At 37.4% G+C, this 26,397-nt stretch overlaps 1 protein-coding gene across 3 annotated transcripts in view; it reads right to left on the bottom strand.

Annotated features, from left to right (window-relative positions):
• LOC121874564 (ADP-ribosylation factor 1) overlaps window positions 1-26,180 on the bottom strand; it is a 40,059-nt gene extending 13,879 nt beyond the window's left edge. Inside the window, exon 1 of one of the 3 annotated variants that reach the window (XM_042378758.1) lies at window positions 26,157-26,180. The gene's annotated coding sequence lies outside the window, so the exon portion shown is untranslated. Of the gene's footprint in view, window positions 1-14,676; window positions 14,874-26,156 lie in introns of those variants that run through there. The other 2 variants (XM_042378757.1, XM_042378759.1) reach the window with 2 other exon arrangements.
• Between the last annotated feature and the right edge of the window lie 217 nt (window positions 26,181-26,397).

Below are 26,397 nucleotides of genomic sequence, written 5' to 3'. Positions count from 1 at the left end.
TTACTATGAATTATTACTATTTTTATTATTAAATTTTTGCCCTGATGTGGGTGGGCTAATCCCTGCATAAAACAAAAAGGTATGTGATGCTCCACTAAAAACTTCGGTTTTCAAAATTTCGGATAAGGGGCTGTCAACCTGGTGTACAACAACAACCAGGGTCTTAATTTCTTCAGTTTCAAGTGGATAACTGACATTATGGGTGTAAACACTGACAACAACAATGCCGTCTCTTCTTGTGTGTTATAATAATCTATACAGTATAGTCTTAATGAATTGTATTGTTCATTTTGCATATACAGGTGCTCCTCTACTTAAGAACATTCAACTTACAAACTTTCAGGGATACAAACATCACACAGGGGGGTTACCTGCCAGAACAGGTGTTTAATGTGGATGAGACTGGATTGTTTTGAAGAAAATTAGATAGAACAAACATTACCCAAGAGGAGAAGAGTGAGCCAGGTTTTAAGGCTGTATTATTATTATTATATTTTTTTACGGGGATTAGCCCACCCGGGCACTGGCCACTGACCCACATGAGGGCCCGGGGGGCGAAAATGTGATAATAATAAAATTTATAATAAAAATACAAAATAAAATATTAATGGTAATAATAACAATAACAACACTGATAATAATAATAAATACAAAGAAATACAAGAATGAAAAAAATAATTCATGAGAAATGCTATACAGTATGTATGTTGTGTTGTCATGCAAGAGAAACACTCGAGACCTTACAATTGTGTGTAAATGAGGCAGAAAGTCAGATCAGCAACCCGGGACTTGGTCACAGTTTTCGTGATGCCATATGGCAGCAGGGTCTACCATTAGACAACACATTACGCTTCCAATATCTTCCCAGGCGGTAGTACCTCCCTGTTTGGTAGCTGCCTACTACCTACTGTACTAAATATCAACAATCTTTTCATTTTTTACAATGTTTGGTAACTACAGGAGTAAAGTTGGACTTACAAACAAGCCTCAGGAACGTAACTCGTTCGTAAGTAGAGGAACACCTGTACTGTAAAAAGGATTTATTCACTATTCAATCAAATATATATTGTATTCAGTAATAAACAATAATGAATCTTTTGTACATATTCTCAATAAGACAAATGACGCTATGTTTCCTGCGGACGTTTATTTTGGCGTTCCCAATTCACCTCGCCTTTTTCTTTGCCATTAGTGGTTAGCTACTTCTATTGTCCCATTTATTAACATTATTACTTAAAACATATATATTCATTTTTTTACATTAATTTTAGTACAGCTGCAACCAGGGTCTTATTTTTTTAATTTTCTTGTGTAGAACCATCGTCCCGAGTGTAAACACTAACGAAACAATGGTGTCCCATCTCCTTTTGTGTGACCATATTATTATTCATTTATATTGTATAAGGTGCATTCACAAACATTTAAAGCATATAGCTTGCATTTTTCATTAATTTTATTTTTTGAGGGGAGGGGGGGAAGAGGGTAAAAAGCCACACATACGTACTATGAAAAGGTCACACTTGGAAATGCATATCATTATTATTATTACTTTATTTTAATGGTAATTAATGATTCACCTTACACTGCAATATTGGAGGACACATTACCGTGTGTACCATGCAGTTAGTTTTTCCAGCTAAGCATACCATAAGCAAAGGTGACATCCCTCTCATCAAATATACTGTACTGTATTCAGCAGCAAACCTTGTTAATTATTCCTTTTTATATTTTTCCATATCTATGGGACTAAAAAATAAAAACTGTACTGTATATTATATATACTGTAGGGTCTTTTTCTAATGACCACCTACATTCACACATTACCTTGATATTGATACACACTAATTTATTCTGCACCGATAAGAAATGAATGAACTTTGTATATAACCCCCCCCCTTCTTATATCTGATTAAGTGTACTGTATACTGTACACTGCCTGCAAAAAATTATTTATCCCAGTTATGTAATTTGGGTCACTTTCAAGCTAAAATTGGAGCCTGGTTACTCCCCTCCATATCAAATTAGGTGCCAAATAGTTTGTAACAATTCACTGGTGCCTTGTGCTTTAGAGATAACCCCACACATACTGTGTTCAGCTGTATCCTGAAGCAGTTACATCTGTGTCTGCCAAATTATAATGACAAAAACACATACAGTACCACCATATTAGCCCAATATTTTTTTCTCTCTCTCTCTCTCTTAAAAAAAAAAAAAAAAAATCAGGTTTGAAAAGTTGACATCTTTGCCTTGTTGAGCAAAAAGGTTCCTCTGAAGGAAACTCAGAATGAGGCACAGTTAATTAAAATTGAAGTGTGTAGCACCCAATCTTCCTGCAAATTCTGTTCCACCCGAGAGTCTCCTGGAAGACCCAAAAACTTCCCCAAAGGCACCGACATGCTTAGCAGATGAGAAGAGATAAAAAAGATCTGACAATGTCTACAGCAAAAATGACTTTCAACACAACCTCCTTCAAAATGTGTCATCGCAAACAATTAAACACTAACTGTAAAAGAACTGAACATGCCTTTTACCAAATAATATGAAATTTACAATACAGTACAGTCATCCCTTGGTTATAGCATACTTGGTTATCGCGGTTTTCGTTATCACGCCTCCATCAAAATCTGCACACCTGCAGTTATAGCGCATTTTTCAGGCTGAGAATTTGGTTGTCACGCATTTGCCTCCATCTATTGAGGATAAAATCTTTCACCTACAAATTGACAATAACACATTTGCTGTAATCAGACATATCTAGTTGCCTCAACAATTGCAACCCCAGTTGCAATTGGGGTTGCAATTTCAAATTCTGTCTCATTACTAAGGAATAACGAAGTCTCTGGTGCTCTTTAAGATTGTGAGAAAACGGAGGACTCGGGCGTCCTTAAGCGAGAGAAAACGGACTCCTATGACGGGGCACTCAAATAAAGAAAGCATAGCTACATGTTTTGTGGACTACAGTATTGTGCGTACCCTTTTCATCACTTTGTAATAAACCTAGCCATGCCTATGTGTGTTTCTCTTTTATATACAGTATTACCCCGCCTAACGCGGTTTCACTTAACGCGTTTTATCATATACGCGGTGCCTCGCCAGAGCTGAACTTTCACTTAACACGGATTTTTTCCACATATACGCAGCGAGTGTCCGGCTCGAGACGCTATTTTTAGATTTGCCCCACCCTGCCTGACTGCCTGTTTTAGCTCATAAAATTCATACAAATTACCCAGCCAGAATATAATTTACATTGCTGGAATTCTTATAATTTGGTGATCATTTTGAATATAAACATCATATATTTTGCATTAGACATACAAATTTTAGAAAAAAAATTTTCTCAAGAGTAAATATGTTATCTTTTGTGCAAAATATATGACATTTATATTCAAAATATTCCTGGTCTTACAAGGAATCCAGCAATGTCAATTATATTATCCTAACTTTAGTTTGAGGTATTATTTATTAAAATTTAGTGGTTATCCCACACATCTCCTTGGGACGGTTGGTGGGGGGTGGGGGGGAGGGAGGGACCGACCGACCATCTGTTACCCGTGAAGAATTATTATTTTTTTTTATTAACTGAAGATATTTGTTTTAGCTCATAAAATTCATACAAATTACCCGGTCTGAATATAATTTACATTGCTGGAATTCTTATAATTTGATGATCATTTTGAATATAAACATCATATATTTTGCATTAGACATACAAATTTTAGATAAAAATTTTTCTCAAATTAACTATGTTATCTTTTGTGCAAAATATATGACATTTATATTCAAAATATTCCTGGTCTTACAAGGAATCCAGCAATGTCAATTATATTATCCTAACTTTAATCTGAGGTATTATTTAATACTAAATGTTAAAAACTCTGGAAGGGAGGATTGGTGGGGGGGGGGGAGGGTTGGGACTGACCGCGCGGTTGGAAGAGGGGGGGAGGCAAGGTGGGGTACTTTGATTGACAGATAGTGTCGTGAAGATTATTTTTTTTTTTATTAACTGAAGATATTTGTTTTAGCTCATAAAATTCATACAAATTACCCGGTCAGAATATAATTTACATTGCTGGAATTCTTATAATTTGGTGATCATTTTGAATATAAACATCATATATTTTGCATTAAACATACAAATTTTAGATAAAATTTTTTCTCTAGGTAACTATGTTATCTTTTGTGCAAAATATATGACATTTATATTCAAAATATTCCTGGTCTTACAAGGAATCCAGCAATGTCAATTGTATTATCCTAACTTTAGTTTGAGGTATTATTTATTAAAATTTAGTGGTTTTCCCCCAAAAATTTCTCTGAGAGGGAAGAGCCGGCAGTGTAGTGTGAGAGGGGGAGGGAGTTGAGTCCATTATTTGAATGGACATTAACTTGGCGACTGTATTTCTCTATTTCTCTTAAGTATTAATTGTGTGCATGTACCATCATAAAATTAAGATGTTATTTTTACTACAACATAGGTATGTGCCTTCAAAAAGTGGAGTTTGGGGGTCGGGCCGGTTTCTATTGGAATTAATCCCATATGTTCTGTTGTTCACTTAACGCGGATTTCACTTAACGCGGGACCCTCTGGGTTCAATTGACCGCGTTAAGTGGGGTACAACTATATATATATATATATATATATATATATATATATATATATATATATATATATATATATATATATATATATATATATATATATATATATATATATATATATATATATATATATATATATATAGGGTCTAAATGGTTGTAAAATGGGAAAGTTGGGTTTGGGTCTTGGGTGCCTGGAACCAATTAGAATAAACCCCATAGGTTCTGTACTTTCGTTATCACACACTCAGATGACTGTACAGTATTTCGTAACAGCAAAACATTATGAATAAGTGATTTCGGACTTGGGGGTATCGAATTTTGGAGCTTTTACTGTATGTATATAAATTAACTCAATATAATTCTCTCGACAAATTAAGAAGGTTCTCGTCAAGTGTGCCCGATCTGAATTTTTCCTAGTACAGTACAGGTATACCCAGAAAACCGATGCCCCATTGACCGCCAATTCCATACTACAGTACAGTGGAAACCCCCCGAAGTTTCATGGATACTTCAGAGATCCAACGATCAACAGCCGTTTTGAATTTGGCAGGTGTTGGCAGTGTGAATTCTTGCCACCAGACAGCTCTGCACACTGCCCTGACTTGCTATGTTACCCAATCAAGCCTAAACACCCCAGTGATAGTTCCTCTTGTGCTGGGCAACTTGATGTGATAGGGGTAATAAGAGTGGTGATGAACCAGCAAAGAGTGGTAGAAGCTTAAACTTGCCACCCTAGACCATCTCTATCATCAAAACAGGTAATAAGTCTCAATGTATGTTTTACATTGCTTATTGAAGGCTTATTATGCTTGCTATATTTTCTTGCTTGACAAATATATCAAAGGTAGATGGCAAATTCTGGAAGGAGGCCAGTTCCTAACCCCTTGAATTTCTTATGTTCTTATGCGATTAATTACTTCAATAACCATCGATTCACTAACCAGCGACTTTTCCCGGTCCCTATATGTCAGGTTATCAAGGTACATCTGTACAGTATTTCAATACTGAATAATATATCCGCTCAATAATAACACCCAACATCAACTAGCCACCACATACTTCTATCTACACCCATTTTTACTATCTTATGATCTTAAAATTGTTTGAATGTATTAAAGAATTAAAGCAACAAATAATACAAAATCAGGCAATGAATAATAATTAATGAGAAGTGGGTACTGTAAGTTGTACTATCCTTACATCTAAACATTATACACGATCTTTGAATTACACACAGTACAGTACTGTTTATCAATAACCATGTTAAAGTAAAATCCCAAAAGATCACTAAATCCCTCTGATCCAGAGCAATGGCAGTAAATATAACACAATTGCCACTTTAATTCCTTTATAGTACTGTACTGTATAGCTTTCTCTCTAACCCTTTACCTCCAAGGGAAATGTCACCTGCATCTCAGCATACAATACAGTACTTAAATCTTTAATGGATGTCCTTCATTTCCAAGGCCAACCTAGGCATGAATTTATTTAGTGTATTGAAGCAGTCACCAACAGAGCAAATGCACCCTCAGTTAAGAAGTATGAACCAATATCAAGGATAATCCAAGAGGACTAGACAACTTGCACACTGCAATGGTCAACTCTGGAACATGATCTGCAGTTCAATTAACATCCAGGTTTCAAATTATTGATGGGTAGACAGATAAATGACAAAAGAAATTTGCTCTTTGCTTCACCCTGTCCGGGTATTGAACCCAGGACCATTCATGTGCAAGTCGGACATACTGACCAATACACCACACAGGTGTAGCATATTATTTGTGTTGCTGTACATAATTTGATTCTTGGGCAACCAATCTCTGGTCCTAATAAATAAAACATATCTCCACTAACCCCTTCACTTCTGGACACCACTTAATTATTTTATTTGGCTAATGCCAGATGCTTTATTCAGCACAGAAAGACCCCTCACACCCAAAAGGTTTATAATCTAGTATCTCCATTACTGACTGGAAACCAGACAATTGTATTCAGTACAGAGATCCCTCACACAAGGAAAAGGGTTGATGAATTGTGGTAATTACATCACTGGCGACAACAGCTTGGGTCATATATCGATGAATTAAAATAAAGGCTTAAAAGTCTAAAATCAAATAAAGCAAGGTAAAAAGCATACTGTATGTAATAAACAACAAAACTTTCATAAAAACCACTTAAGCATTAATAGATAGAACTCAAAGCTTGTGTAGAAGGCCGGTTTCCTCCACAAAGGAGAGGACGTCCCCTCCCATATCCCCCCCAGCACTGGGAGAAGTGCTTACGACAAATATCAGACTCGGGCATTCCACCAGGAGGTGTCGAACAGTCAACGGGACCAAGCAATCATCACAATGGGTAGCGGACACCCTCTCCATTAATAAACCATGAGTAAGCCCTGTGTGGCCAATACCGAGATGGGTCCACTTCTGATGGTACTACAGACAGTAAAGAGATGAACATTCTTCTATAAGCAGCACATTAAAATTTACACCTAGTTATTGGAAGACCATTTCTATGACAAACATACAGTACTGTATGTCAATATACTACATATACAGTAAATTCCCTCTAACCCAGACTCGCTTAATCTGGATCATTTTGCAAACCAGACTGTGGTCCACCACACGACATGTACAGTACAGTACTGTATCCCCAACCTGGAAAAACACGACCAAAATCCAGTTTGTACCTGTACTAGGGGAAGTTTGCATTAGAGGGGGTTGCTGGGGGTTTAACTCTGCAGCTGCTTCTAAGGAACACTAAAGTGAAATGTCTAAGAAATATATGTGTACAGTTCATAGCCAATGAAATTAGCAATGAAAACATAATCTCAGCTCCACCTTCGTTGGCATACATTGTGAGGGTAGTACAGTAGTACAATTACTTCGTCCCAACCGCCTCCTCACCCCAAACTCAACTGCCTCATGGTAAGCGAAAACAGTAATTAATAAGTACAGTACGTACTTTATTATCAACATGCACTATGTGCTTCTATTCTTAATCAACAGGTATATTATAGTGCAGTAATAATGTATGCCATATAAAACACACTTCTACTTTGTATGATTCTCTAATCACTCTCCCATTACTGTATATTAGGCCATGGTCACAAGTGAAAATATTTAAGGTGAACAAAAAAGTGTACAGGTACAGTAGTCTCTCCTCGACTTACGACGGGGTTCCGTCCCGACAACCAGGCCGTAAGTCGAAAAGGCGAAAATAATACATAGAAATTCTGGTTATTTTCTGAATAACCACAACGTGTTGTGGTTAGTTTTCGATCTTTGGGCCGAACATATATATAAAAACCAATCTTTATGATAGGGGCCATCAAATGGAGGTATTTTGGGGAGCAAGGCTTGAATGGGGCAAGGTCAAGATCAAGACAGTACAATACACGCCGCTGCTAAGGATATGAGAGCTACCGGCAACACCAGTTGCTCAGTGAGTACAGCTGTCGAGTGTGCAGAGATCAAGGAATTTTTTTTATCTTTTTTCCAATGTTAAAACCCCAATCCGATACAAAAAATAAATGTTCAAATGGCATATAAAAGCCTGGGCGTGTTAATTCTAAGCTAAAAATTACACCCTCTGGAATTTTCCATCCTGCAATAGACAATATGGATCCTTACGCAACCCAGAACTTCGGCCAAACCAGACAGACATAGTCCAGACTAAGGGCGTTTACGACCACAGAGCCTGTGAACTAGGCAGCTGCAATAGTGTGGTCAGGGAGTCACTAAAAAGTTTATTTTGCCCATTTTAAAATAGTTTGAAAGATTTTCACCATAAATTAAATTTGGAACATCAAGCAGTTTAACACGTAGTACAGTACTGTACATATAACAGTGGTCCCTCGGTTAACGAACGGTCCAATTAACTAAATTTCAGTTAACGAATTAGCTCCCATAAGGATTTTCAGTTCGATCAACGAACACGTTTTGTTGTGCGCATCAACTGATCAGCTAGTCCACCAATACAGTAATCGGTTCTATGTTTACATTCTTTACCAGTGGAGTAAATATCAAGAAGGTTGTCCTCTTAATATTTTTGCATTTTTCATATTAAAATTATTAGTCACTAAAATTTAGTTAACATATTGATAATATATGCAGTACAGGGAACCAGTTTTTGTGCGCCCATCAGTCGCTTGACTCACCCGCCAAAGCTTCTCTGTTTAACTTTGCTTACAGTGAAGGAAACATCCGAGTTTATTGGTCTCCTGAATATTTTCACTTTAAAATTATTGGTCATTCTGAAATTTAATTAACATATTGATAATATATAGTGCAGTGCAGTGTTGATTTAAATAAAATAATCTTTAATTACAGCTAGTGAACTTAAAATTTTATTGGTGAAATTACTGCATCAAGCATGGGTGAGAGAGATGATTCCCCTCAGTGTTCCTCTCCAAAAAGGAGAGAGGATTTTCATGTTAGAGAATCTGTCAGTCCAGAGATTCCTGACATTATTATGGAAGGTGACTCGCCTTCCAATAAGCATTAAAATACTTCTCTTCTCCCCCTCCACCCCCACTTCTAATTCCCATCATCATCATCAACATTCTACATACACACCTCAAAGTAAGTGTACAGTACTGTACTGCATTTTGTTTATACTTTGTATGTACTTTTCTGTGAGTTGGAACCAATTACCAAATATTCCATTGACATAATATATTCGGTTAACAAACGATTCTGTGGAACCAATTGTGTTCATTAACTGAGGGACCACTGTATACTGCATATGATAAAACTCAGAAAAAATTCAGTAGTGTAGCTACACGAACTTTAACTATTTAAATTGGGGTTTTCCGGTTATCAATTTAATTTTACCTTTATTTGTTAGAAATGCCCAGTTATAGAGGTATAACCCCCCCCCCCCCACTACCTAAAATTTGGAGTTCCAAGAAGTGAGCAGGGCTTTGATGTAGAGGGAAATTGGGGAAAAAAAAAAGAGAGAGAGCATGCACAGATGTATCATGTGACAGCATAACTTCTGCTGATTGGTTGCTTTGATCTATCTCCCTGTATAAATAATGAATATTTAGTTACACCCGTGTCCGTTACCATATCTTAACATAGAACTATGCACAGAAAATTTTCTATTCCTTGTAAATAATCACCAAATAGTAATGAGTTACTGCAACATAGTACACTACCACCAAAGGTAAAAATTTAGAAAAGATCAACCACAGAACTCTAAATTGTTTTGTATATAGGAAGATAGAGCAAACAAAGTGCTTTCGCCAGATTTTTTTTATTACTTTTTCATTTCACCTTAAAAAAAGAATGCAAGTTTATTCACACAAAGTGGGAAGGGCTTTGAAAGAAAAAGAAAGTGCAAAGTAAAAACCCCCAACAAAACTGAAGAAACCTGACCTAACTATTAGGCCTCGTACACACGGTGATACATTGTTGCGCAACATTCTCTCTGGACTGTTGCGTGGCTCTCAGAAAAATCCAAATTTGTGCGACCGTCTCGCAACAATCCAGAAACACTGTCTCAGGACCTCGAACACACCAAGATACTTTATCCATAAACAGTCACACAACATGTTTCCGGACTGTTGAGCGACCATCTAAAAAAATAAAAATTTGTTGAGCGACTATCTCGCAACAGTTCAGAAACATGATTTCCGAGGTTTCTTGTTTCCCATCCCATATGGGAAACACGATACAAAAATGCTCAATCTGGAGAAAAAAATTAAAGAAAAACAACAAATAATATTATAGGTAGGTGTATGTAATTGATATGTGCATGGCATAAAGGATTTTCCCAGTTTATTTTTTATGCAATTTCATTTATTATTTTTTCTCCCTTTACAATATGTCAAATACTTTAATATTCTTTTACAAATTTCTTCAAGGCATCAATGAGACCACCACAAACTTCCAGAACGATGGCAGATATTGACAGTTTTGAGACTTTGAAGGTATACTCGGACATCAGGCTTGTAAAGAGTCCCCACTGGCAAGATACCTTAATGTTACTGCCAGGCATATTTTGGCAGGGATTGAGGCCCAATAGTTTGTATTTTGCTTTGTGATTTTGGGACCAACTATTTTCATTATTATTTTTTTTTCCGGGGAATAGCCCATCCGGGCACATATCATCGACCCACAAAGGGGCCTAAGGGGGCGAAAAAAAAAAAATAATAAATAAAAATAAATAAAGAGTATCAAATCCAGCAGCATCTTCTAGTTTCAGGTCTGTCATTAGTTTTTCTCCATACGTTGTTCCTTCATCCACCATATTCTAGGAATTTTCCTTGCCCTCCGCCTTCTTTCTTCTAAGGAAATAACACAGGCACCCGCCGCAGCAGCCACTTTTACATCCACTGACATGACGACGTTGACTGCTCTAACCACTAATTCATCACTCTAGCTTGGTCTGGACGTGCAAAATTGTTTCTGGAATGTCTCGCGACTGTTACGAAACATTCGCGAGACATTCCAGCAACAAAGTTTACCGATTGTTTCTAAACTGTTTTGCAACAGTAGCGAGACAGTCCAGAAACAATGTTGCCTTGCCTCCCAAGTGTTTCTAGATTGTCTCGCAACAGTTGCACGACTGTTTCTAGACAATGCATCTTGGTGTGTAAGAGGCTTTACAGACAACTTTAAAGAGTGTGGGATATTTAAGAACAGGTGTTCATGTTCACAATCCGAGTTCGGAAACCTTGCAATAGGAAAAAAGTTCTTCAGTTTTATCAAGAACACCCCAAAACTAGTTGAGGAAATGAATTTTTGCAACCCTCAAACACTGGTGTCTAACCTATCCTTACAGAAATAACCAGACACACCTGACAACCCCCCCCCCCCCTGAAATCAAAGTCTGGAAAATTAATTAAAAAATTTAATTTTCCAACAAAATACACAATACTGTACAGTAATTCTTAATTCTTTCACTCTATCTCCCTATATACAAACCAATATAGCCCCACCAAAGATTATATTATTTGAAAAATTTTTTTAAAATAATTCTAGTCCAGACTCTCATGACTAGGTACACTGTAATTTGCATACGAGCTTATGTGCTGGTTCGGTGGTAACATGTTCAAACCAACACAGTCCTCATCATTAACAGAAACAACTATTAGGTAATATATTACTACAGTAGCTACTAGACAAAACGTTCAGATGCAGGTATGTTCAAAACTACCACATACAGCTTCTCCCCGACTTACGACAGGGTTAGGGTCCCAAATCCAGGTCGTAAGTTGAAATGGTTGCAAGTCGAAAATGCTTAAATAATACATAGAAAATCTAAAATGGGTGTCTCTTTTTCTTCTCAGCACCACAAAACTCTCACCATTAAGCTTGCCAGCCATTTTAAAGTGAATTACAAACGAATTTTTTTTCTGTGTACGGACGCTGGGACTCGAAAATAAGTAATTTGACAAAATCTTGGTACGACTGAGGCAGGTTGTAATTCGAGTAAATCGTAAGTCGGGGAGGAGCTGTACTGTATTGTGGCCAATAAGTCAACCTTTGAAGCTCCTTTTTTTTTTCAAAACTAGGGGAAATTTTATACAACAGGTATAAAATGTTAACCTAACGTATGTACAGTATGCTCCACCACTAGCATCAGATTTTCACTTTACCTTACCGATAGGTCTGTCACTTAATTTCCAGCACTCAAAACAAGTTTTACGTAACTAGCATTTTTCCAAAAGGGTAACTGTTACTGGACTTGGCCTAAGGTCGGTGTTTATACTAGTTCAGACTGACACCTTTCCAAACATTAAAATATCTTTTAGTGTTAACTATGGTTTCTGACAAACAAACCTTACTAGGGCAGATACTTGTACTATTTGTTGTTAAATTGTTTAAAATTGCAGTCATAGTATTTTCATGTAATGCACCGGGATTTTGTAAACATTTACACGAATATGTTGTAAAGGCAGGCAGACGCCTGGAAACAGCCGGCTAGTCTGCGGCAGCTTGGCCAGCGTTGCCATCTCCGCCAGTGATTTGAAGGCAGAGTCAGCAGACCCACATGATGGATGTGTGTTTGTTACCATATACTGTTACTACAGTGTACTACCATCTACAGTACTGTCAATATTATGTATGCACAACATGCTTAGCTTATCATGTACCATAATTATTAAGCTTGTAAATTTTTTATTTGTCATTATACAGAGTATTTAACAATAAACCATCAGTACAGTACTAGTAAATTGTCATTACTAACCTGGTGTATCTTATTTATTTTTACGCTTGTAGTAACTGTATTGTTGTGATTTGTTTACACCATATTTGCATGCCCTAGTAACATTTGTTTATAAGAAAACGGTTTGTGAATGCTGTTAAAAAGTAGATGTCGGCAAGTTTAGCAGACACCGAGGACATGAAGTGGTTATCTGACCAGGATTCACAGCCAAATAACCATCGGCTATTTGACCGGGACCTACAAGGATGGTATATGATTTTAACGGGATTCTAGTCAGGATGGCTGTGGGCATTTCATTATTATTCAAAGGTTGAAAGCTTAATCACTATCTTCTGCTACTACGAGCTGTCCCACTTCTGTCATGAACATATATAAGTTATGTTAGGTTAGGTCAGATCATTTTTTTTAAGTCTATGCCGGATACCTAAACAGTATCATAACTTAAAAATTGTGGTGTTGGCTTTCTTAACATACTGACTCAGAATTTAATTCGATTTTATCTTCCCTGTATGTGTATCCTTCATTTTTCATGTATTATTTCTACTAATTTTTGTTTTTGTTTTAAATAGTTTGAAATTAATTATTCGCATGTAGAATTTTCTGTGGCCAGAAGTATCAAGTTTTATTTTAGATCCTGGTTAAATAACAAGTGGTTATTCAGCCGGATACCATTGACATAATTGCTGCCTATTTTTTATTAGCTCACTAGCTGTTCCTGCAATTGATCAGTCCAGGCCAAGCAAGAATCAAACTCAAGAGTCATGACATATTGGCGAGACCTGTAACAACAATGTTCAACTTATCCAGTTAATAAAAAAGTTGAATTTCCTAAATTATTTCTCTGCACTGGTAACTTTAAGCAAACCGTCAATAAATTGTCAATAAATTGTCAGTGTTTAGAAGGAATATCCTGCTGCGTATTGCCAAACTTTGTCTTGGCTAAAATAAGAAAAGACTATAGCCATGGATTGTCTTCACATGACAAAGTGAGCAAAAAGCTCATGCGACTATAGGACTAACAACACATTAACACATTACATACTTACCTTTAAAAAAAAAAAAAAAAAAAAAGCGACTGCCTTACATTCCTCACAAAATCATCCTTTTCATAGAACACCAATGTAATTTTCGTCAAAATACCATAACATGTATCCAAGCCTGTTATTAAATGCTATGCGGTAATATTTTAATACAATGGTAGATGTTGGTGTGGTTTTAATGAGGTAAATCATAGATCCAACACAAAAGCAAGTGTCAAATGTCTAATTTTACATTTACCCACTTTCTTCAAACTAACTAAAATCAGATGTGAAAAATTAGCTGAACATTAATAAAAGATAAATATTGTGGTTCAGACATCAGCCCAATAGTAGTCCTGGGGACCCCTCCTACACTGTACTTTGACAGCTGTCTGGGGGTCCCTTTCACCTCCACATACTCACACACACAAACCACCTTCCTTCGCCTTACTATACAATTTATACTAATCAGGAATAAGACCCCAGACAGTCTAAGTTACAACTCAAGTACAGAAGGATTAAACAACAGTCTACTCTTACCAAATCACGCACGTCCGCTATCTGTTTTTTTTATATATATATATATATATATATACATATATATACTGAAATCACTTAATTCACTATGCTAGAGTGATCTGAGGCTTAATGAGCAGCCAAAAGGGCTGTGCAGGGTAGAGGACGCGTGATTGTGACTCATCAGCAGGATATTGTGTAGGATCGAACCGGCACACCGATAAAATACACAAACATCCAGGCCAGCCCCCAACACGATCATTTTCCAGTCTTTTCGATAATTATAAATCATAAACATTAAGTTATTGTACTCCAGACCCAACCTACACACACTCATCCACAAGTAGCAAGCCTAATACGTCACCTGTCTGTAGGAATACCCTTACGAAACTAGAAATAAACAGCTCACCACACTAAGATATCGTGAAAATGGCGGACACAACTGCCACTACCTGCTGCCACGTCGCGGATGCTGACGTCATGTCACGTGACCCCAGCTTGTCGCCGCCGCCGCTAGGTGGCCACCGCCTGCCACCACCCTGCCACCTACACAACTGAACTATTACATCATTATATAACATTTTACCTATTATTTTCATTGTAACTGACGTTTACATGAAGATTTTTGTAAATTTGTGTGGAAAGGAAGGACGTCACATTAATTTTACCCAAGTTACACATACATACTAAGACTGAACAACATATGTAGGGCCACTTAAAAAGCTGCTACCTACAACTCCACTTAAATTGTATGATTGTGATCCTTTTATTAGCTTCAATTTTTCCATCACATGACCACATTTAGTTCACCTATATATCGAATATAGATAACAGACGTCAGTAGATTTAAATATACGAAAATGTCAAAGTCATCATTGTGAAAGTAATTCACTCTTATTTGAAGAAGGAATTCAAGTCCACACAAGTTCACAGTTATATAGTTTAGTACATCCTGCTAAAGCTGCACCAACAGTGTACGTAATCCCCACACACAACCAATCAATGTATTTTTTTTAAATTAATTAAGACAATAGTTAATTAACAGGCAAATATTATGAATTATTAATAACAGTATGGTAAATATTTCCTACATCACGTCTATTAATTACACGTTCCTTGCAGTATTCTGGATAACTCTAGATATATACAACGCGTCCGTTTTGTATGCAACTGTACTCTGCTTGAAATTTGGCGAGAGAAATCATATCTTCTCTAAAATGAGCATATTTGTCAGTTTGAGTCTTTGCTTAGCCTGCCTATACATTATTAAATTAGTACGTACCCATTACGATCGTACTGTGGAAATTTCTCTCAAGATTCATGATTAGTAAGGTACAGTATCACTCATAGCTGTCAATGAAATAGGAAGTTTTAATTTCAACGAAAGAGAATAGAGAAATATCCCCAAAACAGCTGATGCAAATTTATGGCCGGTCAAACGTATTAACTTCCATAAAACTGTTCCGTTTTAACTTTAATGTTTGTGTATCAGTTGACGAGATAAATAAATTAAACTTGTACAATATAACTAATCTATTACTGCCAATTAACATGACCCACTGTGAGAATTGTTCCCGCCTCCCGAGGCAACCCCTCCACGGTCACCTACTCACCTGACATGCACTCCTCATTAACGAAGGTGAGAACCAATTCGTTGTCACTCATTGTACAATAATGAAAATCTGCGTTGTTCGTTGATGCAAGAAATTTATGAACAATACTTTCAAAAAATCTAAGTTATTTGATCTTGGTAAGCAGTCAAGTTCTAACAAATTGTAAGTTACTTGTGAGTAAAATTATTATTATTATTATCATTATTATTATTATTCAAGATATTTGAATTAATACTCTTTACAAGTTTACACAATGAGCAACTATTTTTTTCTACAAACAAATGAAAAATACCACGCAGCAAAGGATCTGGCAGACGGACACAACCTTCTACAACTTACCTCTAAGAATGGGATCAAGTGAAGGACGACGATAATTTCCTTACAATAATGCATTTTAAAGGATATTGAAACCTATATACGGTATGTGTGTGTGTGTGTCAAGTCTATAAAGACGATGTTTATAATCTCTGCTCATATCACCCCGTTGAATAAGAAATGACGTTTTATGATAGCACGCTTTATCAAGATAGATCCAGATAAGATAAGGTTAGCGATAAGAGAAGGTGTAGCTGTTTGAGTGGTAGTGAGTGTTGCTCTGAACCTCTGACTGGAGGTGAAGGGTCGCAAAAGGCAGTCTCCCGATAATATATCTTAAGTTTCATATTGTGTCTCCCAGCTCCCTATAATATCTCAGTTCCTTCTTATCTCCCAGTTCCCTACCACGTCTCTCATCTCCCTATTATGTCTCCTAGCTCTATCATGTTTCTCAGCCCTCTATCATGCCTCCAAGCTTATATCTGTCAGCTCTCTACCATGTTTCCTAACCCTGGTCATGTCTCCCAACTCCTCACACCTCCCAATTCTTTTTTTTCTTTTTTACGGGGATTAGCCCACCCGGGCACAGGTCACTGACCCATATCGGGACCTGGGGGGCGAAAATGTAATAATAATAATAATAATAATAATAATAATAATAATAATAATAATAATAATAATAATAATAATAATAATTCATAGTAAATAAAATTTATAATAAATAATACAAATTGAAATAAAAAGATAATGATAATAAAAATAACAGTAATAATAATAATAATAATAATAATAATAATAATAATGATAAAAATAAAAACTTTAAAAAAGACGAAAAGTGAGAAACAATATACAGTACAGTATGTATGCTATGTTGCCAATAGTAAGAGAAACAATTGAGACCCTGCAATTTTGTGTAAATGAGGCAGAAAGTCAGGTCAACAACCTGAGACTTGGTCACAATTTTCGTGATGCCATATGGCAGCAGGGTCTACCATTAGACAAATGAAATTCAACACCAGCAAGTGCAGCGTACTTAATATTGGAAGAGCAAATACTGTCAATGTATACAGACTTAACATCAACCTACAGAAGTCGACTTGTGAAAGAGACGTGTAAGCCCGGACCTATGGCTTAGAAAACAGTGCGTGAATGTTCGAAATAAGGCAAACAGAGTATTAGGTTTTATATCTAGAAGTGTAAGTAATAAGAGTGTAGAGGTCTTATTGCAACTATATCTTGCGCTAGTCAGGCCGCACCTCGATTATGCGGTTCAGTTCTGGCGCCCTTATTATAGAATGGATATCAATTCACGGGAGTCGGTGCAGCGAAGAATGACGAAAATGATTCCGGGACTTAGAAACCTACCATATCAAGATAGGTTAAAGAAACTAAACTTGCATTCCCTAGAAAGACGAAGAGTGCGGGGAGATATGATAGAAGTATTTAAGTGGGTGAAAGGTATCAATAAAGGGGATATAGATAAAGTTCTTATAATATCCGAGCAGGATAGGACTCGTAGCAACGGATTTAAGTTGGATAAGTTTAGGTTTAGGAGGGAGATAGGAAGGAACTGGTTCACAAATAGGGTGGTGGACGAGTGGAACAAGCTTAGCATCTTTGTAGTAAGTGCTGGAACGCTGGAAAGTTTTAAAAGGAGGCTAGATAGATTCATGGATGATAGAGTGGTATTAACTCTCGACAGGAGCTGCCTTGCACAGGCCAACCGGCCTATTGCAGACTCCTTATTTTCTTATGTTCTTATACACTCGCTACAGTACTGACAATCCGTGTTGCCCAGCCTTCTAGTACCTCTCCCACCTCCATCCCCTTTCACAGCTTCTTCCCATATCCCAGGATCGTGCGAAAATTGGAAAGGAGAGCTAAACAGAACTAAGCAAATACGCAAGTTGATATACTGTGTCTTACCTCCTGCCAGTGACTGTGTAGTGGATTCCTCCCCTACAAACGCTGTTTGTCACTGAGTAGCCGACCCCGCGAATTCCCCAGTGTATGCCTCGTGGTCTAGGTCAACCAGCGCCGCCTTACATGACGGAGGTCAACTATTAAGCCATGCCTACCTCCGCTATATAAGACCTGACCTCGTGGTGACCTACCTCTCTTTTCTACCTACACCAACCAGCAAGCAACACCTCCTCCTCCTCCGCCTGCCTGGCGGTCCTCGCTCCCGCTGGCGAGCATGGCGACCCACAAGCTGGTCCTCCTCTGAGCATCCTCACCAACCAGCTCTCTCTACATCGCGCTTATAACCACGCTGCCAATTCCCAGCACCAAGCTGAACTGTACATCCAATACAATATGTTTACAGAGAGCACATTGTGAGTTTCCTTTTTCCATCCCATCCTGAGTGTGAACCAAAAAAACCCATAACCCCACAACTGCACCGAGTACCAGATTGTTTACAACTGGGCATGTGACTAGGTTTTCCGTTGCGTTTAATAAGTTTAATGTGCCGACCTTTCATTACTTGAGAAATAGATATGTTTCATGCAACTAATGGTGAATTCTTGGTTATTCTTATTATGTCACGCGTAACTCATTCTCCTTCCGTCTTTCCTTTGTATTACCGCTCTGGAAATTGTCAAAAACTTTTGGACTCGCTACTGGAAGACGCTGATTCATCGAAGACGGACGCCTCGGTAAAAATCAACTCTATACTCTTTGCCCGAGAGGACATTTTCTAAAACAATTAAGTTAAAAAATAAGACATAACGGTAAAATATTTATTCCTAATATGTGCCCATTTCTTTCTTCAGTGTAGTACAATCGGTATTTCCTTTTGCAATATTCAACCTATTTTATAATTTCTTGCCAACATTATTAGGTTCTTGGGCTGAACACATCTTCTGACGAGTGCCACCCTTTGAGCGTAATTAAGGCGTTTATTGTTAGGCGTTTTAGATGCACGGAATAGCTAACGCGTTAGCTATTCCCGGACTGTCATTAAAAAATACGACATTGTACCGCGTCTTGCCAATAACTGTTGTACAACAGTCTTCAGAAAACAATAAAATTAGGAGAACTGTTATTTGGACACAATACGTTAAGAAATAGTGAAGAAAATATATAAATAAAAACATGGACAGAAAAACAAAAAAGGAAAAAAGTCAATCAGTCAACAATTTCTCCCCGACTCTGAAACCACACTAACAACCAGAGCAGATGTAAGCTTCTTCTCTCTCTGCTAGATGTTCGCATATTTGTACACGAAATACAACGAATTTCAGGTTTGTTTAAGTTTTAATTTTTGCACTTACAGAACTGCAATCAACTTGTTCACCCTTATTTAAAGTATCTTATGAGTAATGATATTAATTTTTCAATCATATTCGAGTAATTATCAATATTGTTACACAAAAGTAACCAATGGCTTATGAAATCAGACAACGCCCACTTAAAAACGGGCGGAGCCAAAACAAGTTTCAACTAGGCACAATCCTTTTCAATTCTTTCACGCCATACGCTTTGTTTTAGGTCCTATCCAATATACTACCGTATATAGAATTATTTTTAATATTATATTACAGTTTTTATTGCCTTACAGGCCTCCAACTCTTCAATATTAATCAAAATATTATCCATAAGCAGCCATGATCCGCGTTTTTACCCACTGTTTCAGTTGAAGAAATCGCTGATTGGTTGTTAGCTATTCGAGCCGCTCGGGCGCTGCACAAGGCTTACGCCTGATCAAGGCGTTTGTTTTTTCCCCTGAAGGTGCCATACGCACAGCTCAGCAGAAGCGTCTGCGCAGACAGAATGGCTAACACGTTAGCTTTTCCGTGCATCAAAAACACCTTTAAATAACAAAAATAAAAGCATTTAAGCTATGCACCATACAGACGCAATATTATTAGAGCGAAGAGCCATTGTAGGCTGCAGAGGTGGAGATACAATACTTCCTGTATCTTGTAATGGAGGTATGCAGTTGAGGTTCCTAGACCCACTCCGGAAAAGCTCACCGTCACTCAGGAACCCCGTATAATGTGCAGTATATTATCCATTATGGAAGGACCTATTTTTTCACCAGAAAACATTTTGAGACACCTGAGCCCGTCTAATATCAGTTATTTCATTGTTGAAAGATGACTCCGATTAAAAAGGGCCTTTATTTAGGGATTGAATACGAAACAACGGCATAGTTTAGGGGAATTCCACAAAGAAAGATTACTATGGTATGTAACACTAGTGCTAAACGTAAATTGAATCTGGATATGTAGTTGATACACTGACTTTGTTTACGTACAAACATGCGAACGGGAAAATAAACACACCAGTCAAACCAAGGATTCTATATTCAGAATCATTGGTCAAACCTAAGGACTGTTCCGGTTCCATCGGCACGAGGAAAAAACCCTGAAATTTACCAAAACAGTGGGCTTAGGGAAACCTGACCCAAATAGATATCCTCTTGCTAAAATGGGAACCTTGGTGAAAATTTAGTGAATAGCCTAGTCAATCAGAGGCTCTTGCCCAATACGGCCAATAGGAAGTAACCCCCTTCATCTGTGCTTCTGGTATTGTTTCCAAGGCAGCGAAACACCGAGCACTTACCTCCAAACATGTTTGGCAAACACGGTCCGGCCAGCAAAACAAAGAGACGTTTTGCGTCACACTGGGATGCTTGTTGGCGCGTCTGCCCAACGCCACGAAAACACAAAGCAACTAGATGAGGTTCGCCAGGGATCCCGTTACTACAGTTGAGGCCTTGCATGATTGTGTTATAGTTCTTCAATTGCTGAAGCAAGTGAGGCGTCTGCAAAAGCTAAAGAAAAGACAATGAATAGGTCATGAAGTTTCTTTAAAAGTGACGGCGGCAGGCTGATCAAAGAAGACCCTGAATAATGATTTAATAATACAAAAGAAGTTTTAAAGTGACGAACAAATAGAAATATGGAACCGTTTATGTGTTATATTTAAATAGTTGTGTTTTCCTGATTTATTTAAAATTTTACTTGAAATTTTAATTATGAAGCTCATTTGAACTCTAATCCGGCCAGCAAAGAACCCGCCAAACCGTTGTCAATTTCTAGCAGCAGCTGAAAACCTGCTGCTTGCTGAATGCTGGGCCGTTAGGACAACAGCCAGCAAAACGGGCAACATGTTTGGAGGAAAGTGCCCAGTGTGCCGCCACCTTAAGTTGAATCAAGTAAGTTAAGTAAATAAACTAGTCGAAATTATACGAAGGTCATTCACATACCGAGGTGTGTTTTTCCTTCCATAAAACGCCCTTTCAAAGTGCAGTGCTTCCCCGTTCGTAATAACCGTCCTGTCTCCGAGATAATGCTAGAGACTCAAATTATTGAGTACCTCCAGAAGAGTCACCACACGGGTGCCTGCACTCAGCACTTCATGTACCCAGAGAGTTTAGAATACATGCACTTGCTTAGCTTATACTATTGACGAGCAGGGGGTGATTTAATAAAATTCAAGAAGCACACCAGATGGCGTAACTCAATAGTGTTCTTATCTAGAGCTAGTTGATACCCGCTCCACGAGAGGTCACAGCCTCAGGTTAACCCGTTGAAAGGTATTTTATCCTGGCTAACGCAAGACAATTTTATTCAGCTGAGAGAAACCCGTCCTACAAAGGGTTAGAGCCTATCTATTAACCCTTTAGGGGGCAGCGGTGCAATATGGGATTTTATTCTGGATAACGCCAATGATTTTATTCAGCTGAACCCCTGCTCTGCAAAGGGCAGTTTCATCAAGTTGAGAGCTAACTTTTTTGGAATGAGAATTATGAACTGGAATAATCTGCCATAGTATTGTGATGGCACCGAGTGTGAAACCATTTAAGACCAGAATTGACCAACACTGACGCAAGTTCACGTACATTCTAGAATCAGTAGACTGCACACGTCCAGTATTTGCCAGCAGTGCGTAACAGACGTGGACTATCGCCCAAGAAGCGAACAGCCGGTCAAAGGCAAAGAGGATAAAGTAAAGTACTGTACATACTAGACAGGTCAGGGTCCCACCACCAAACACATACAGCATATATATATATATATATATATATATATATATATATATATATATATATATATATATATATATATATATAATTTGTAGTTGTGAAGTGGGATACGGATTTGTAATAAGTACAGCGGCGCCTGAGTCAGACTCATCGCCCCCCACTATAAACAAGGGATTTCCCGCGCAGTCGCTTCGCGTCCTGTCTGAGTTGTCTCCCTTTTTAATTGTGTGGCTTATTGTTAACTAAAGTCTCAACTGTCAACTAAAGGTTGAAGTCCATAAACCGTGAGAAAAACAATTTAACCAATTAGGGAACAACGTGACTGACGAGGATTTTAGTTTTCAAGGACAATACTGTATCATCAAAGTTAATTAAACACTAATATCAAGTTTATCAACGTATCTCTATATCAATGGCTCATTTTAGCACTTCGAAATAGAATATTTACTCTATTACAAATGTTATTTATGTATATTTCTAAGCTTAATTTCCTTAAAATATACCTAGGCACGTGCACAGCGTTTCCCTCAGGGTTTTATTTTTCAAATTATTTACAGTAAAAAATGCTATATGAATATATGAATACGGGTCCTATTCTTAATGATTACAGAAATGTGAGTATTTAAACTTAAAGAGTGATCTTTTACTTATTTTTATCCTTTTCTCCACTAACCGGCTCGTTAGCCGCTTGGGCGGTCGGTCACGTCTCTTCACTTAGCAAGTACCGGGTATGCAGTCTGTCTGTCTCATGTAGTTTAATATACAATAAATATCCAATAATGGCGTACGAGCAAAATCGAACAGAAGGGATGACCGGCTTCGAATTATGAAAGCTGTAGGAAGCATACTTCATAAAGAATGACGACGCTTTTGGCAGGGTTACTCGTTCAATGTTACGATAAGCTAGAATGTGTGTCTAAGCTGGAAAGCATCCATTTTGATTTTTTGTAGACTAAATTATATACGTAACGCTTATTCAATAAAGCATTTTAATAATGTACAAATCACGTTTTAATATCAATTACCCATATTTCCGTAAAAAATTAAGAATCGGACCCATGTTCAGATAAAAATTTTTGACTGGAAATGACCTGAAAAGTAAACTCCATTTATATTGACTTTAAGTCATGGAAACACCCTATACGTATTTATAATGTGATATTTTTGTGTTCATGTGAATTATTAGTTGTAAAGTGAATTATACAGTATTGTCATTGCGGGTTGTTTGATTTTATGATGTTCAGCACTTTTTATTGATTTTTATTCATACTATTTTACATATGCTTACTCGTGGGACATGCTCTCTCCTGGTAAGATCTGGGGGCAGTTTCTCTTCTGGCAAGACCTGGGGGCTATTTTTCTCTTGGTAAAACCTGAGGGTTGTTTCTCTTCCGGTAAGACCCGGATGGCTGTCTCTCAGTTGGACTATGGGGCTGCCTCATACGGCTAGACCCTAGGACTGTCTCTTCCGACTGATGCCAGGAAATGTATGTCTTTGATTGGACGTAGGGGATGTCTCTTCCTGTTTGACTTTAGGGTTTTCTCCAGGGTGGACACGTGGAGTCACAAGTACTTGGTGGTCATATAATTGCAAGGTAAGTTTATTTTTTACAATAATGAAGAGTAAATATGTAATTATTATTATAAGTATAATGTCTTTTCTTGTAAACTAGAACATGCTGCCAATTCGCATCTTTTGTATAGGGTTCATGGATTATCGAAAAGGCACTATAAAGACTGAAATACATTGTTGTTTGTAAGAGTGAATTTACAGTGCAAGACGTGTGATTCCATGGCTAACAAGCAACATTATTAATTACTGTACTGTATATCAATTTAAGAGTGAGTAGGCTGGTTCTCATATATCTGAAAAGTAGTACAGCATGTTTGATTTTATATAAGGGAACGATTCTGATATTGAGTTTCTTATCATTTGACGAATTGCAGAATTAATAATGGGACAGCATTGGTATAGCGACCATTTCTAGCATTTTTATTTCCACTTTGTATCGATTTAATGTCAGGTTTTTATTTATGAACCTTATTGTCCGGTAACTTAAGAACATAAGAATGGAAGAAACTGCAGCGGGCCTATTGGCCCATACTGGGCAGTCCCATTTACACCCAACCCCTATCTCTCATATATCCATCCAACCTATGTTTGAAGCTATCCAGCGTACTCGAGTCAATGATGATGTTTGGTAACTTGTTCCACTCATCCAATACTCTATTTCCAAACCAATGTTTACCTATCTAGCGCCTAAATCTAAATTTTTCTAATTTAAAACCATTGTTACGAGTTCGCTCCTGGTTTGAAAGTTTGGGTACCTTTGTTAAATCACCTTTGTTTAGCCCCGACTTCCATTTATACACCTCGATCATATCGCCCCTCACTCTATGTCTCTCGAGGGAGTGCAGATCAAGATGCTTTAACCTGTCTCAGTCTCAAGGTTCCTAATGCCCGGGATTAGTCTGTCATTCTCCCCTGAATTCTTTCTTGGGATTCTATATCCATTCTGTAGTACGGTGACCAGAACTGCGTTGATAAGCCGCAAGGAACTATTAGAAAATGATTTTTTTGTTTGTTTCATCTGTTTTATTAACACACCATAGTACTGTTCTTATTTTAAATTTGCTTGGATCAGCTCCTTTGCTGGGTTTGATTGAGTTAAAGGCACAAATAAGATTTTTTATCAGAAAATTTTAAATTTCACAAGTTAAATGTGTATTATTGCGGAGTAAAATTAAAAACAGTATATCATATGCATTGTAGTAGTTGATGAATATGAAGGCATTAAGTAACAGGCCTAAAACACACAATAGTTGCAAAAAGAAATGGTACACCTGTTATAAAAAAAGGAAGGAAAACGGACTTCCAACAGAACTCCATAAGCCTAGCTACCTGGTTGATGGACTCCTTTGGTCCGTTGTTAGTCCAGTGGTTTATTTTCGTTGAACATTCAGTTATTGTACTGAATGATATTGTCTTTATCGGAACAATTGTAAGAATTCACTAACAGACGTCATTCAGTCTCCAGCATCAATAGACAAAAAATAAATATTTCAAAATACCGATTATTTAAAGTAACGCACTAAACTGTTTTTAAGAAGCGACACATCAAAATTACCAAATTTGTCTAAATCATAAATTTAGTGTGACTAATGAAAAGGAAATCAAAAGATGAAATTAAGGGAATTTATAATAAACAGTTTTCATTTGACGACACTGACTTGCGCTCGTGATAGGCCTCTTGTTATTTTTCTCCTATTTCATACTGTACAAAACCAGGGTTTATGGACCACTAGTAGTCCTCATAATCTAGCACGTTTATAATTCTAGACAATTGATTCAATAATTCGTTTACCTACTGTATAAAAATATCGTCTATTTTGGTCACTGAAAGGTTTGAGAACACTTGCATACAGCTATTGTAATGTCATGTTAATGCATGCGGTTGTGATTGGGTGAAAAGCTGGGATAGCTTCCTGTAATTATGGCATGCTTTTTCCATTTTTGTTAGTTAATTATGCCCGAAAATGAAGACATGCGGCTTATCACGTAAGAAAACACCGGATGATTAAACACCTTTACCTTACCTGAGGTTAGGGGATAGGTTAGATTAGGTGGATCTCATGAAGATTAGGAACCCGTTTATTTCACATGAGGATTAAACACCCTTATACTACCCTAACCAAGCTTAACAGTCTAACCCATCCTGATCCTCTCCCCATACAAATTTACGCTTTTGCGGACAAAGAATCCTGTGGCTTGTTTGATATAGCATTCGGGTGTTTAATCATCAGATGAAATAAGCTGAGGATCCTAATCTACACGAGATCCGGGCTGGCTAATCTTAAGGTGATCCTCTCTACCGATGCTTAAATGAGTAAATAAGAGAGTCAATGGTCGGGTCCTCTTACCGAAAATGGTCGATCAGGAGGTTCGGGGCGTCGTCGTCAAGGCCTTGCACCATTGCTTCTTGAGCCGGATGCAATGAATCGTATGACAGCCTTCTCTCACTGGCTGGTTTAAATGTCAAAACATTTCATATGTGTAATGCTTATCATATTAATTTACATAATTATATTTGTTGAAGAATGATAACATAAGAGGTCAGGTGACGAATAACAGCGCCCTTGAACTATGACGTAACAGCACACG

This window comes from Homarus americanus, unplaced genomic scaffold (assembly GCF_018991925.1).
Source record: "Homarus americanus isolate GMGI-L3 unplaced genomic scaffold, GMGI_Hamer_2.0 scaffold34360, whole genome shotgun sequence".
In the NCBI taxonomy this organism is placed as follows: Eukaryota; Metazoa; Arthropoda; class Malacostraca; order Decapoda; family Nephropidae; genus Homarus; species Homarus americanus.
The sequence above is the reverse complement of the archived record's forward strand: the minus strand, read 5'-3'. Positions and strand labels throughout refer to the sequence as shown.